The sequence below is a fragment of the Rhinolophus sinicus genome, linkage group LG04, assembly GCF_036562045.2.
Source record: "Rhinolophus sinicus isolate RSC01 linkage group LG04, ASM3656204v1, whole genome shotgun sequence".
Taxonomy (NCBI): domain Eukaryota; kingdom Metazoa; phylum Chordata; class Mammalia; order Chiroptera; family Rhinolophidae; genus Rhinolophus; species Rhinolophus sinicus.
In genome coordinates this window covers 128,027,387-128,043,033 of record NC_133754.1, presented here as the reverse complement: position 1 = coordinate 128,043,033, position 15,647 = coordinate 128,027,387, and the positions used below count along the sequence as shown (strand labels likewise).

Here is a 15,647-nt window from a genome sequence, read left to right as displayed (position 1 = left end):
AGTGTTCTGATAGTTCCTGAGTCTCTAAGTCACCCCCACCCCCACCCGCCACCACACACTCCCCCAGAGGGCTAAATGCACTGTGGCAATAAAACATTCATGCGACTTGGAATTTTAACACAATGCCATTTCCCTAGTTTAACCTGAAAGGAATGCACTAGTCACAACAGACTACATCATCCTGCCATTAAACCCTGCCAAGGAACCGCTTTTTTGGCCGCGCTGGGCCAGCTTTGACGGGAAAGGAGTACACAGACCCACACACTGAGCACAGAGGGGCCACCTCTGCTTCCTTAGCCTCGTCCACCAACACTCTGCTCCTGAACATGACCCCTGACCCCTCGAATTGTGACCTGCTTGTGATGCCTGTGTCACTCTGAACTTCTGCAGAGCCACACACTGTGCAGGCCATGGGCTGCTCTCGCTCAACAGGACTCGGCGCCAAGCCAAGGTTCTTTCTTATTATTACTGATCCACTATCTGAAAGTCTTACGTGTAAGTGCCGGGATGCTTTTTCCTTGAGTTGTAGAGTGGTCTGTTTTTCTTTTTCCTTTGTTTGTTTTGGACTTTTTAAAAAATAAACTTTGCATTTGCATTCATAATTAGGTTATGATTACTTACAAAATGGTTTGCTTTGGGGACTACTTATCAAAGCGTGGCAGTTCTTTCACATTTAAGTGACATTTAATTTAGACTTACAAAATACAAAAACAGAAATAATTCTGATTTCTCCTGAGAGTTTTACAGAAAAACTCAAAGGTGTTGAATTCTGTAACATCACACTTAACCATTTCATGTGGCTAAAGTACAAACAACAAATTAGATTTTAAAAAACCCCTGGTATTGATTTACCACTTGTGCAGAGATTTCTACCTTCCAGGGAATGTAACTGACAAACTAAGGAACAAGAAAAAAATATACATATGTACAACAGATGAAATACGAAAATCACATTAAACATTTTTAAATGTTTTCATTTTAAACTATGTTGCCATTAGGCCCTTTAAAACTAATCACAACAGTATTAATTTTTGTGAAGTTACCATATTCCATAATTTTGTCCCCCAAACATTCCTTTTTTCTTTATCCTCAACTTCTCTCCTACCACTAAAGTACGCCTTCCAGATTTTCTTTTTGGTTGCTTTTTCAGTTTTTTTTCTTTTCTAATCATTAAGTATTTTCATATGGGGCACTTTCACTTTCAACCTTGCCCTATTATTTGGCTTATTGTTGAGCCTCTCTATTACAGTCACCGCAGTTCTAAAAACCAGCAAATCCCTCCTTCTTGCCATGACCCTGAACTACAGCCAGGTGAAGGGTGATTATCACTGCAAAACACAGAAGTGCTTCCAACTTTAATCTCCTCGAGTGAAGAAGCCATGTCCCCCTCTCAGTAACAAATGAGGAACATCCTACTTCAGCTAAGAGAATACTCTAAAATACAAAATGATGATCTCTAAGCAAGTTAACATGTACATATAAAATAAAACCAAATTGTCTTCTTTAGCGTCATTTTGGTCTTCTTAGTAGCTGGAATTAGTCTTAAGCCCTAGTTAAAAGACTTTTTTTTCTTTTTCTTTCCTTTAAACAGACATTATCATGCCTTGAAAAGTCATTCTAATCCCTTCACCTTAGCCAAGCCATGCTAATTCTAGATAGGAGGACAGCCAATTAATTTTTTTTTTTAAAGGAATTATATTTGACTGGCGGGTGCGGTGGAGGGGGCGGGGGAAGGGATGGGAAATCAACCCAACAGAGAAGCAAAGATTATCAAAACCTATGTAAAATATTTCCGTTTCAAAATGGAAATGCTGTCATTGTAATTTATATGAAACATACCAATAAATACATTTGATTTTTTCAAGTAATCTGATTATCAATATATATTCAAATTTTAATTTTGATGTTACTAGTGGGAAACCTAGTAAAATGGAAGACAGCACCACGTAAAGCCATGAGATTAATATTACGGAGGATAATTTCTATTTAAATGCAGGTAGATACACTTTTTTGCTCATATCAAATTAGTCAACACAGTGATCCCAAAGTACATTGGACCAATATCCAAAGGAAAGAGCGAAGGTCTGTGTACTTGTACACGCAGCCTGTTAAGTCCTCTCATTTGTGATGCTTTACCTCTGAAGCCCTCTGGAACTTTGAGATACATCACGAAAAGAAGCGATAAATGGCATTTCATTTCCAAACAAATCTGTGATAACCATAGGTGGTTTTCATGCTCTTTTAACCCAAAGATTTTACTATGTTAAATGACATTTAAAAATACAAGTTGACAAGTTTTGTGAGTTAACTTTGAAGTTACAGAAAACAAAATAGGTGCGCTTTTCCTCGCCAACTTCTATTACAAGGAGCACAAACATGCACCTGTTAATTGATTCTTCTGGACAAGAGTCCACCTGAAGCTACGGGACTGGCTACATCCCCCTACCCTCCACCCTGGCAGTTAACAGACTGCAAACCTGAGTGAGGGCCAACCTCTGAGGCAAAGAGAAGAGAAAGACGTGTGCATAAAAGAGTGAAGGAAGGAAAAGGGATAGAGGGGGCCAAAGAAACGCAAGGAACAGGAAAGAAGGGGGTGAGAGAGGGAGGAACAGTGGGAAAGAGAGGAACGAAATGGAAAGAAGCAGGGAAAGGGAGAGGAAGGAAAAATGGAGACTGAAGGAAAAAAAGGAATGGCTGGGGGGCAGAGGAAGAATTGGAGCCCCGACGCGACAGTGGATCCAGCAGCTGGCCGGAGATGCTAATTCAGCGCTTTAACAAATCAATGCCACTTGAAAAGTACAATGTGAGCCCTCACTGGGTAGACGTCAGGGGACTGAGAAAATGCATTCGCAAGTATTTCACATTAAGAGGGAATAATGTGTTAATTTATAACTCTTCACCCTATACACTCGGATTATCTATCTGTGTCAGCGATTTGACTTCTTAAATTTATCAAAAACGCACGCAAAGGGAGGCAGCTCCGGCTTCACCACTGGGAAATGGAGGTTTAGGAAAAGCCTTTCCTAGGGTTGGACTGTGGTTCTCTGCACTTTCCTATTTGGGCTCAGGTATTGGTGGGGGCAGCAGGAAGGAGGGAGCATCTGATGGAGAGATCTAGGGAGGAGGGGAACTCCTGGTCCAGTTACTAACGCAACCAAAGGAAAGACTGTCTTGGCCTGTGGTTGATTGCATTAGGTACCATCCGTCAAAAGTGACACAGAAGAGAAGGAATAACTTGACTCAGCAACCCGAGCTGCCATCATCAGAATTTACTTTACGGAAACTTACTTAAGTCTCTCAGCACACCCAGAGGAAGGGAAGCTGCTGACAACTGGATTGTAATTAAACAGTACTCTCGCAATGCCACTGGAGTTCCTATATACAGAGCTTATCAAAATAGGAAGGGAAGGGAAAGCTAAGCTTATGTGATTAGGTTAGCTTTGAGACAGGGAGGGGAGAAGTTAAAGAACTGATATTACATCCCAGCAATTCAGGAGCCTAACGTTTCTTTGTTAAGACAAACCTAAACATCAAGTGGCTGCAATTGTTTCCTAATTGTTCCTTAATGTAAATTTAAACTTTTAATATTATGATAGGACAGCTTCTAACCTCAGGGAAAGAATCTGTCAGTATTTTTGCTGCCAAAATTAAAGCATTATCAAACTTAAGTATTTAAGGTGCAAGCACTGTCCACATACAAAGGCCAAGTGTGTTAAGATTTTGGAATAAATAGAATAAGTTTCAAGAAAGTGTTTTAATTAAGATCACATCTTCAAGGATATGAAGGGGGGAAGTGGTTCTACATACAAAGAATCGAAAAATGACCAGATTGTAACTGTTCTGAGTTCCATTTTAAGGTTATTTCAACTACACGCAGCAGTTATTTTAAACTGTGGGGGTATTTTTATTTGCTACTTGTACAACTGCAACAGAAACAGACATTCTCTTATTTTCGGGACATTCATATGTAAATGAATGCTGATGAATGGAAATGAGATGCTATACATGATGGGCAACGTTCAACATTTAGTTTTAAAAAGGGCAAAGTTACCTCACTCATTGAAGCTTAAATCTCTTCTCTTCTATAACTAGGCACAGAAAGAAATGAAAGACAATGATGGACCTTCCACCAGTTTCTACTGACTCAACACTGTTTCACAGAGCTCCTCATGACAGAAAACAAACGTTTCAGTCTTATCTATTGTCTCTTTTCTATGGCATAACGTTACAGTCATTTTTTTAAAATGAATATTTGATTAGAAACTGAAATTAAAAGTAAATAGGCAAAAATGTTACAGCTGCACTGAACCAAGGGTTAAAATGCCCAAAATAGTATAATTATTTAATGAAAAAAATTTTTTTTTCCTGTCAAAGAAGATAATAAGGAATTTTCCAGGCCAAGACCATAGAGTGCACTCCTTTCCCTTTTCATAAAATCTTAGGAGGTAGAATATATATGCTGGGCAGTGTTTGCAATGGGAATGAATCATATTGCATGCATTGCAAGGGCCTCTATGCCTTGAGAATAGGATTTGTCCTCTCACTGGTTTTTGCATGAATTACCATTACTGTCTGTCCCACCTAAGCTGCCCTGACTTAGACTATCTATTCTTATCATTACGGTGCCATGAATCCCATCCTCCCTCCTCCCCTCCCCCACCACACTCACCTAAGGGGTTAAAAGACTTCAGTACATTTGTGACTTGTCAGTGACATATAATACCCGGGTCCTTCATGCAATCAACTTTTACTTGACATGTATTTGCTCATCACAGGACCCGCATTACTACTGGGAAAATGAAGAAAAACCTAAATTAACACTTGACATTCAATATGGTCAACTCCTTAATTGGCTGGGCTTCCTGAGAAAGCAATTTTCTATTCCCCAAACTGTTCGCGTGTCATGTGTGGAGTGCAGCTCTTGGCCATCACTGCTGTCCCTTGCTCCCTCTAATGAGAGCAGATGAATTAGTGCTACGTGACACGATTTGAACAGGGCTTCTTCCTCCTCCCCTCCCCCCAATCTTTCCCTTATACCAGTGACAGCTGTGTGGCAAGGGAAAGAAAGAAAGAGAAATTCAAGAGCAAAGAATCCTGTAAAAGATGATCATTTTTTAAAAGGAACCTTAAATGTCTTGTTGAAACTCCAGAACAGAGTCATTTAATTGTGGAGGTGGGGAAGGGAGCTGTTACAAAGATCAGGGGAATTATCTGGCTATGGTTGATTTGGGTTGTATTAACTTCAAGCATGTTTCTTCCATTCCCAGCTAGTTGCAGTATTAGATTGCATTGGTCTAATTAAAATGGAATTTACATCCACGTAAAAAAAAAAAAAAAAAGTTTTTTAAAGGTCTGGAGAATGGGTCAATTAGAAAAAAAAATATGAACAGCATGAAATGATTATTATTCTAAGATAAACATACCTCTAGGTTAAAGAAGGTCTTTTCAACAAATGTTTAGGTCATGAAGAACCCACAACATAAAACTGTGCCACTAAACTTTGTTTTCAAATATTGTTCACTGAACGTAATGCTAACCATTCTATTTTAAATCATTTTGTTTGGTCACCTTTGATTGTTGAAGTACTGCAACAAAACTTATTTGAACAGATTTCATTCTCTTACTGTGGAAAGGGAGGGAATATGTACTGCTTTAGATGGGCTTATCAAGCTCAGTAAGAAAACAACTGATGGAAGGTGGGACAAAATCTGCTCTGTTCAAAAATACTGAAAGGTAAATTAAAGAGATTTCTCTGAGTCTTCACTTATTCATTTTGAAACCAAAGAGGAAGTGATTTTAAATGCCTAAAGTTCTTAACCAATCTGATTGGGACCAAACAGAATGTGGGGAGGGAAGAGTATGTGGCACAGCACACATTTGGGAAAGCAAGGTAGTCCAAAGTACTTGTATAAGTGAAAGTAATTAGTGAAAGTTACTAGTGCCTTAGCATTTTGGATCTTTACTCATCGCTATTTAAATGAGAGCTAAGGCAAAAGGGCTACCTGTGTACCAGCAGTTGTATGAAGACTATACTGGTGCCACAAAATCAGTGTAAGCATGCAAAATATAAAACTATTCCACATATAATTCCCTTGCCTCAAATAAGTAGCTTGATCATTTGTTAATTATTCCTATAAAATTTTGAATATCACTGAAGTAGTATTTCAGTAAGTAAATTTGAATATATAAAAATATGATAAAACCCACTTTTACATTAAAATTATAACCTGAAACTAAAAGAAGCTATTTCCTAATTTTATATTTATAGGAAAAAACAGGAAAGGAAATGAAGTTTTGTACTTTTTTTCCCCTTAAAAAAAAAAAAGTCAATTCATATAACATGATTTTAAGGGTTGTTACACTAACAGAAGACAAATCATACCATAAGGAAACTTTTTGGAACACCTTAGGTTTTCAAATTTGTTGGAATATAATTAGTTCCAGACAATTTTGAAAACTCTAAAACATAAGCATAAGTTAGAAGTATTTTCACTGAAGCAAAACAACATAATGGATACACTCTTGCATATATGATTCCCTCCTATGGCCAAAGCACTTATATTTCAAATATCATTAAGATCCCTTTTGAGAACACACTGAGACAACTCGTGAATGGGCAGTCTATCAGGTGTTTAAAAGGAATAGACAATTTGGTATTCTAGAAAAGTAGCTCAGTCTAATACATCCAGTTAACTGCTATAGTACCATTATCATCACCGAGCAACAAAGGGCAGTGTATTCTGCCGATAGCTTTAGGGTGACCTTTGCAACGCTGACTAGTCCGTCAAGTTCCATCTCTGAGATGCAAGGTATAGACAGGGATGGTTTATTAACAGAGGTAGGAACTGAAGACCAGGAGCCTCCAAAAGGGTAGGCATTTCACATTCAGGAAATGGGGAATTCCTTTCCTTCAGAAGAGCAGTACACTACAAGATCAGGCTGAACAGCCCTTATTCTTTCCCAAAGCACTAGCCTTCCATGGTGTGGAGATGCCCAAGTCTTGAACAGCATCGGATCTTTTTGTCCCCCTCAGCTACATTTCTAAGTCCTGCAATGAAAATCCAACCGGGCATTGGTAAAACGGGACCAAAGTCTTGAGCTCTAGGAATAAAGCTGAAAAAGAATGTTGACATCCTCTCCAAGCTTTCAACTGTGATGACGTCCACTTTATGGGGGGTAGCTTGCAACCACTGCTTCCGGGATGGATCGACAGAATTCAAGAGGTCAGCCACAGTGGGTCAGAAAAAAATGACTCTGTACTGTACTGAGAAATGTCTTCAAGGATCACCTGTAGAAAATCCGCCTTTTTTTGATTCAAGAAAGGTTCTTTTTGATTGAAGACAGTTAACTGTGACTCTGGCAGAGTGACATGCTTCAACTTGATATTTTCTTTGGGATGAGCAGGCTTTGAAGCTCATAATAAACTTGAAATGGTTCTGTGGAATGTTAAGGCTTAATGTAGATGGTTGGTGCCACTGTCGTGCCTACACAAAACTATGTCAACCTGGAAATAATTGTGTGAACAGCTCCAGGGTATTTAGATGGAAGGTTTGCCCTTTTTATGAATTTTTACTTTGAACCATAAGAAGGCACTGCATTAAGTTTCCCACTTGTGTAGCACAGCTAAAATTAAAATACTTATTCTGGTTTAGAAAGGTATAATGTTCGCCACCCACTTAGTTCATCTTACCTTCACCTCAAGCCATTCTCAAAAAGTATAAACACAGCCGAGAGAGAAATGACTGCTTTAAAACAGCCTGGCACAGGGAACAACAAAACTATGTGTCAAATACAAGGCACACATGTTATTTCATTAAATTAATAGCATCTAAAAGGGTATGTTCGTCTGTCCTCCATTTTTCTCCATCCTCTTTATTTCTGAGCTTCCCTCCCGTTGTGTTACAGATTATTTTATCTAATTCCCAGTTTAAAGGTTTCTGAAAGTGGTACCTCACAGCTGTGTTGACACGGAACTTCTTGAACATGGCATACCAACGTCATTCTGACAAACTTACAGATGCTTCGTAACAAGCTGCACCAGTCACTTGATTTGAAATACCTGACTAACTATAAAATAAACTGTTAATCTCTGGTCTTTTCTCCAGTTCAACTCCTCTCTGCAGTTCTGGAAGCACACCAACAGCTTGTTATGTTTACCTCGGAGACGACTCCCTTCTGATGGGTGTCTGATATTGTCCAGTGATGTTGCTCAAGCAGACCATGGACAGAACCTGGGCAAACCTGGGCCCCATTTGCAGATCATTTTAACAAGATGTTCTTGTTTCCTGTTCCCACGGAAATCAATAACAGGGTGACCTTCAATTTGAAATTCAAACCTATTAATTACCCGTTCTGTTGAAAATGTTGGTATCTGATTTGCCTGGAGAATTTCAATTATGAATGGATTATTTCTGTTAAAGAGCCCCTTCAAAAAATTTAGATAAACATTGAAAACCTCATTTTATACAATATAAATGATGTTTTCTTGAAGCTTGTATAAAATATTGGCCTTCCACAAATTAGAATGGGGAAGTTTTCCCCTTGTGGTCTATCTCTTCCTCATGACATCATAATCAATTGCCTGGTAAATTATAGCAATTCCACAAAGATTCAGAGACAAGAATCCATTGCTTAAAGGTGAGATGAAAAGCTTTTGATAGTTGAATTCAGCTTTTCATCTGCATCAATGAATGAAACAAATTATAATGTCCTTTCAGAATGTTGAAATCTCCCATTTTTCCCATGTAATACTAAAATTGTTACTTTTCTAAACTTTATCGAATCCTTTGATCAGTTGTTGTTTTGCTCACATTTTACTTTTCCTTATATATGGGTCATAAGGGGAATACTATAAATCAAAACTATCAGCACCAGAAATATATTTACTAAACATTTTTTAATTGTAAAAAAAAAAAAAAAATGAAGAATTTGGTTCATCCCAGAGAGGAATTCCCAAGATGAATAATCACATGCAATGAAACTATTATCTTCATCCATTAAAATATTATCTAAAACAGAGGTTTCTATCTGGCAGCCAGTAGGCTGAATAAAACCTGCAGATGAGTTTTGTTTGGACCACACACTTTAAAAAATATTTGAAAGGGCTGCCAAGTTTTAAAAATCCGGAGATTTCACATGAAAATCTAGAATTCTGGCTTCTCATTTTTTTTTTGAAAAAAGGAGGAGACTCTCGAAACACTGGGCCTGCATTCCCACCTGGCAACAATTGGCTGGAGCTAAGGAGCTGCTACCTCAGTGTGGTTGACACAAGTGTTTTCTGGTCCCCCCAGACTGACTCCACTCACTTACCTTACCCTCCACGTGGCCCTTTTAGGCAACTCCTGATCTTTTAAAGGTCATACTACTCCACAGAGAGTTTGCCGAGTTTATGGAAGAAAAAGAGAAGGGTATCTAAGAACAGAGATTTAAAAATACGCATTTCATAGGCTTACACAATGTGAGACAGTGGGTAGTAGATTTTGTTTCAAAATATGGTTGTTCAGTATAACGTTAAAGTGCAAAGCAAATTCACTTTTCCTAATTAAATTTATTAAAAAGCAAATCCAGAACCGACGACCTCCTCTTACACAGTGGTTCAACAAACATTTACACTGGTTTTGAATCAACCACATTCTTCTCTGCAGCCCAGAAAAGATGCTCATGTCAAACTATGACTCAGATCGACATCCATTTTGTTCATTCACATGTTAACACTTCTGCACTTCCTTTCTAGAAAGATCATGTACTTAAGTGAAAACTGACCCTAATATGAAAATAGAATACGTCTTCAAGGTAAATTTTTAAAGTCAACATTTAGGATGCATGAATATTATCATAGCAAACACTCATCTTTACTGGCTCCACATGTAAGCCACAATCTGACATTTATACTTATATTAAATAGACATTATTGCAGGTTCAGATGACCCCAAAAGTCATGGCATATTTCCTTAAAAATGATTATAACCTAAAAGCAGATGTCTATGACAAAGTCACCATGTACTTCTACTTGCTTCTTTTCTTAACTGAAAGCAAATGCCAGGGGAAAGAAATCTTTTAAATTTCACTATTTCCAATCAACCATAACAATACAGTATTTCTCAATACTAGTGGGTTTTACAAACAAATTAAAAGTAGCGTATTTAGCAGAAGAAAGAAACTTTTCACTTCATCTAGCTATATTAACAGGCAATTTCTGGTGTACTCTACAGTAGAGAAATGTACTAAATCAGCTATGATCGGTCATATTCCAAGTTATTTTTAAAAAGCAAAATTTAAATCAAGTTTAGTATAGTGTTTTGAAATTATGTTTCATCATTGGCTCTCATTCTTGAAAGACTATTTTTTAATTAGGTGTTTCCTTCCTAAGAGAGAAGCATTTTTCTTCCATTTTCACCTAAAGAAAGTAACCCTTGAACATATACCAAATTTACTTCACAATCAGATTTTAATCCCCAAATTCTCGATTCTTAACAACTTGAACAAATTTAAGTAAACAGTTCAAAACAGATCATACTTCATTCCTTAATTCTCAATCAAATAGGAAAGGAGAAAATGCCATGAATATGAGCTCTATAAATACAGTCTTATGCCTGATATCTAAATGACAATATAATACATTCCTTATGGGAAGTATATTTCCTTAATATCCATTATGTCTGAAAATTGAACAATTAGTAGCAGACACCTACAACTCAATTATTCATTTACGTCTCCCTGCCCCTTTTAGACTTCTTTGAAACCATCTCTTCAAAGTGCTGCTTGAAGAGATGATACTATGGGATAGCATGCATGTAATGTTCACATGCTTTTCTTTAAAACAAGTTGGTATAATCTAAGATTAAACTATTATTTTATTTTTATCATATAGTTTTAGAAAAAAAATTAAGACCTCAAATAATTAATGACTAAAATGGTAAAAACAAAAATTAAAACACGAATGCTAGGAAAAGTATAATTCATTATGTTCATGTTGATTTATCTATTATAATATTTTAGAAAGGGAATTTTGCGGAAAAAAAAGAAACAATTATTTCCCACTCATGACGACCAAAGCTTTAAACTGGTCTGCTCCGGTTTACATCATGGCAGCTGACTTCAAATACATAAGCAATTCTAAAAGATTCCTGATTTTGTTATTTTTATTTGCACTTTATTGTTTTAAGAGAAAAAAAATAAAGCATGAGATAATGAATGTTTAATATTATTTACCCCGTGTTCTTTGGGGATTAATGCATTGTGCTCACTTACTCCCTCCTTCTTTCTATTAATCACCAATTTCTAGAAAAGGGTATCTCAAGTAGGCTTATATTGAGGCTCAATTCTGCATTCTACACTTGTTAAAAAAAAAAACACGAGACCATAAGGACAGGAATACTGGTACATACGGAAAAGTGGGTTATCAAAATACTCAGAAGGCAGGCAGCAGTGGGTTTACTAAAAAATCATTAAAAATAACAATTTGTACAAGTTAAAATAACCAACTTATCACTTTTACCAAAGGGGTGTTTTTAATATAATGAACATCCAAGCTTCTCTGGTGATGAGAAAACCTGGAATATATTATACACGCATGAATGTGGCCCAGGATGCAGGATATGAGATGGGCTTGCTATCAACAGATTAACACTTCATTTTCATTACTCTAATCTCACCACAGGTTGTGAACACTCTTTTTCTTATTAGAACAACAATGGTGCAGGAAAACCCAAGCTGACAGGCAGGCGGGGTTCATTACATGCATACGTCTTTATTCCCATAACACATCTCACCTGTATGAAGCCAGGGTTCCAGCTTCCAGTCTGGCTACTGAAAGAAGCTCTCCCAGATGTTGGACTTCTCTTTCTATCCTGCCTACTTAATTTATAATAAATATCAAAAATAAAGTAAATGCAAAAAAAAATCTTTTCCACAATGAACTTTGTTTAGTCGGTTATGGGATTGGCAACATTTTAAGATTTATTCAGTCCCATGACTACTTTCCAAAGTTGTCAAAGAAAACAACAACAATGGCTGGGAAGGGAAATGACGAAACATTTGAAGTTTGAATCAAAGAGTCTCATCCTGGTGTCTCTCTCCCTGCTTAGTTCTAACTTATTTGAAGAGAACTGTAGTTTCTCATTGGTTGAAAATGGCAATTCACAACATAAGAGTCAATCATGCTATTTCCCAGTGAATGACACTGAGCTTCCCCAAAAACCTACACACAAGGAGCAACAAAGCTGCAAAGTATAAGGAATCATTAAAATGAGATTCCTAAAATGGGGAATTCCTTTTTAGGGTTAGCCAATCCACTCATTTCATTTGAGGCAGCCATTAACAAATCCTCAACAAACCTAGAAATAAGTCACTTAATTCCCACAACCAACCAATGGACTCTGCACGTCTGCACTCCACACATAAGTGCACTGCCATGTGACAATATAGGATTTTTACTATTTTTCATAGCAAGAGAGTAAGTCTTCCACAAAGTCTAGAGTCAGGCTTTGGTTTGGGGTCTTTCTGGTACACTAACAATACTTATACCTAAAAAAGAAAGAATAAAAGTTGTATTAGATAAAGCAGCAGATAACCTAGCTTACTCCTGAGGTAGATTCTGACATGAGATCAACAAAGAGAATGTTTGCAGGTATTCTCACTCAAGGGACACTTTCACGAATATGTTCAGTGTATTAATTATTCTCCCATATCTTGCAAGTGGCCTCTCACTTATGTCCACTGCCCTCTGGCATGGCAGAGGGCACAGCAGTGGGCAGCTTTCTTTACCTTTCTTTAGATGCCCCAAATAGCTATCCTTATGATTTAAATCAATGAAATGTTTCTTGCTTAAATTGTAATGGAAAAAAAAAAAGCCTCATTAAAACCCTGCTAATGGAGGTTCTCATTTTAATATTAGTTATATTAAATTAAGGCAGCTGATAGTAATTATTTTTGGCATGTAAAATATTCATTATCCTGAAATTTTTCTCTTCAATGCCCCCCTTCCCCTCCCAATTCAGGCACTCTGATCAAGTATGAGTCCTAAAGAACTGTCTAGAGAACAAATAGCCACTAAAAGACACCTTAATAAAGTTGAAAAAGTCATGACATTCACACAAAAGCACAGCAGGTACAATACTGAAAGCTATGTCTTTCCCATATAGAATGATATTTTTAATCTTGTCATCTTGAACAATCTCTCAGCCGTGTAAGACAATGAGTTAAAACTCATTAAATACAAAACTGTAGCGAATCTTCATTGTGTTATGTATACTGCATGTTTTAAATTTCATAATGTCATCCATTAATATTAGCCCTGCCATCATTTCAATTCCTTTCTGAAATGTTTCAGTTAACTCTTCTTAACTGCAGTTTGTCTCCAAGAGTCCTATCTTCAGCCTATAGCAAGAAAACCTGACACGTTTTCCTCCTTCAAAGGGAATGATCTCTCTTGTGTAGATGGAAGTTTAACTGTACAAAATGATAAATCCAAGAATTAAGAATTACTTCATCTTTTTTTTTTTTTTTTTTTAAAGAGAAATAGAAAAGGAAAATCGCTTTTTCAGCTAAGTACTTTCTTACACAGGCGAAGGATCGCATTGAGCTGCCTTTCAGCGCCTTTGAATGATAAGCGTGGGCCCCTGGGTTCTGTGTTTTTATCACGCCCTCACTTAAAGAACCCTTACAGAGCAAAACTCGGGACCGTCCTCCTGTCAGCACGTCCACACTGAGGACCACATCTGAGGGTGGCACCTCTTTTCCATACCTCTGCTGGAATGATGTATTGGCAAAAAGTTGCCTTATTCAATTACAGTTACGTTTCAGGTGCATTTCAATTCGTTTTCTATTAGGGCAAAAAGAGCCAGTGAAAGTAAGGAGAAATTCAGGAAAAGAGAGATGAGGTGAAAGGAGAATAAAGGGAGAAAGAAATTAGGTCTGTGGGAACAGGAATAGGATGAAAGAACAGGCTAACCACGGATTTAGGTCATCGAGTAAATTGCTGCCAACCAAATAGAAATAAGACTTAAATCATACCCCCTCAGCAACACACAAACTCTAAGACAGTAGCAAAATAACACTGCAGTCCAAAAATACCGAGTAAATAAGATGTCAGATATGCTCAAGAGAGTCAGTGTTTCAATGAGTAACTTCCTACTGTTCAAGATTATTTTCATTTTCTTAACAGAGAGAAATTAAAAACTGATGGGCTTAATTAAAGAAAAACAAAAGGACATTATTTTGTTGTTAAAGGATCAATTCTTTTTTTTGTTAATTGGAATGATGATTAATAAGCTGAGAATTTGATTTCTAAGCTAGCCGGTTTGAGTAACACATGCTTTTTCCACAGGCATTTCCATGAAGGAACGCTCTGTGAATGAAGAAATGATACAGCGCTCCCCTCTTCTGATGGCTGACTTTGTGGCATGCAATGCCACACAGAGTGTGTGACCAGAATGGCACTGCTCTCTGTCCTCACCCAAATGAACCCCAGTCATCAATTTTTCACCTTAGGGTTTGAATGTACACTATGAAATTTGCCAGGCTTCCAGGGAAGGTACAAATTAAAGAAAAAGAATCAATACTTATGTAGGTTTCCTATCCTCTAAACTTTCTTTTAAACCTGGGGAAGGAGAAGGCAGTACAGGTCAAGCGCAGCGAGATGTACGTGCCTTGGATGTCACAGTCCCAGGTATCATTTTGGGGATGTCATAGGCACATATTAAAACTCCTTAGAGTTTCCGTTGTTCAGAATGTTTCTTCATCTTATTTTTCTCACCTGTTTACTAGTTTACCTTATAGGAAAAAAATTCCTTCTCTTACACAATGTTTTGCGTGTATGTCAAAAAATAAAGGCTGTTATTCCTGAAGGATGACTCTTTTCCTTTACTCTCAAGCTTAAAAATAGATGTCAGAGTTCCATGAAAGGGTCTTTGAACTCCCTTTCTCCTCCTTTCCCTGGTCCTTCAGTAGACGAGGATCACCAAGCAAAATGTGGAAGCCAGCTGCTTTTCGGGAAATAAAAATGGCATCAGCTTTGGCAGACAGGGGTGAGATCAATCATTTTCTACAATCCTCACACAATCTTCTGACCAAGGCCTAGAGTAAGGGTGGTTATGTAGTGGCAAAAACATACCATGAAAGGTACAAGAGGGTTTTCACGTGGTGAAGAATTCATTCTACGCACATAACAAACAAGGCTCCAAACCTCACAAGAAAGGAAATCTTGGAACTATTATATTCCGTGTTCTTTGGACAATAACAAGCAGAGAGTCTCAGAGAAAATTTCTCGCACTGAAAAAGTCATCTTAGGATTCATTCTTTTCTCCCTACTATCACAAAGTTCCCTGACAATACTCTGTGGAAAAAAAGGAGTTAATTCCTAGATCAATTTGAATCCTATGATTCAAATTATGGACACAAACTGAAAACAAATTCCAGTTTCTTTTCTCATTCCTTTTGATATATATGTATTCTAACCAAGAGTCCCAAGTTGAGAAAATACCTCTGCAGCTGTACAGTGTCATTAGCTTTTCACGTTTATGAGGAAAATTCTCTCCAAAACTTTGCAGATTGATAAGGGTGGAGGCTCAATGTAACTTTAACTGAGTGTGTGTAATGCATATAAGGTGGGAAGGGAGAAGCACCAGAATTTTTGTTTTTCACTGAAG

The 15,647-nt window shown here is 37.4% G+C and overlaps 1 protein-coding gene across 6 annotated transcripts in view; it reads right to left on the bottom strand.

The window, feature by feature from the left end:
- Positions 1–15,647, bottom strand: part of BNC2 (basonuclin zinc finger protein 2) — a 415,446-nt gene that overhangs the window by 263,267 nt on the left and 136,532 nt on the right. The window lies entirely within an intron of this gene.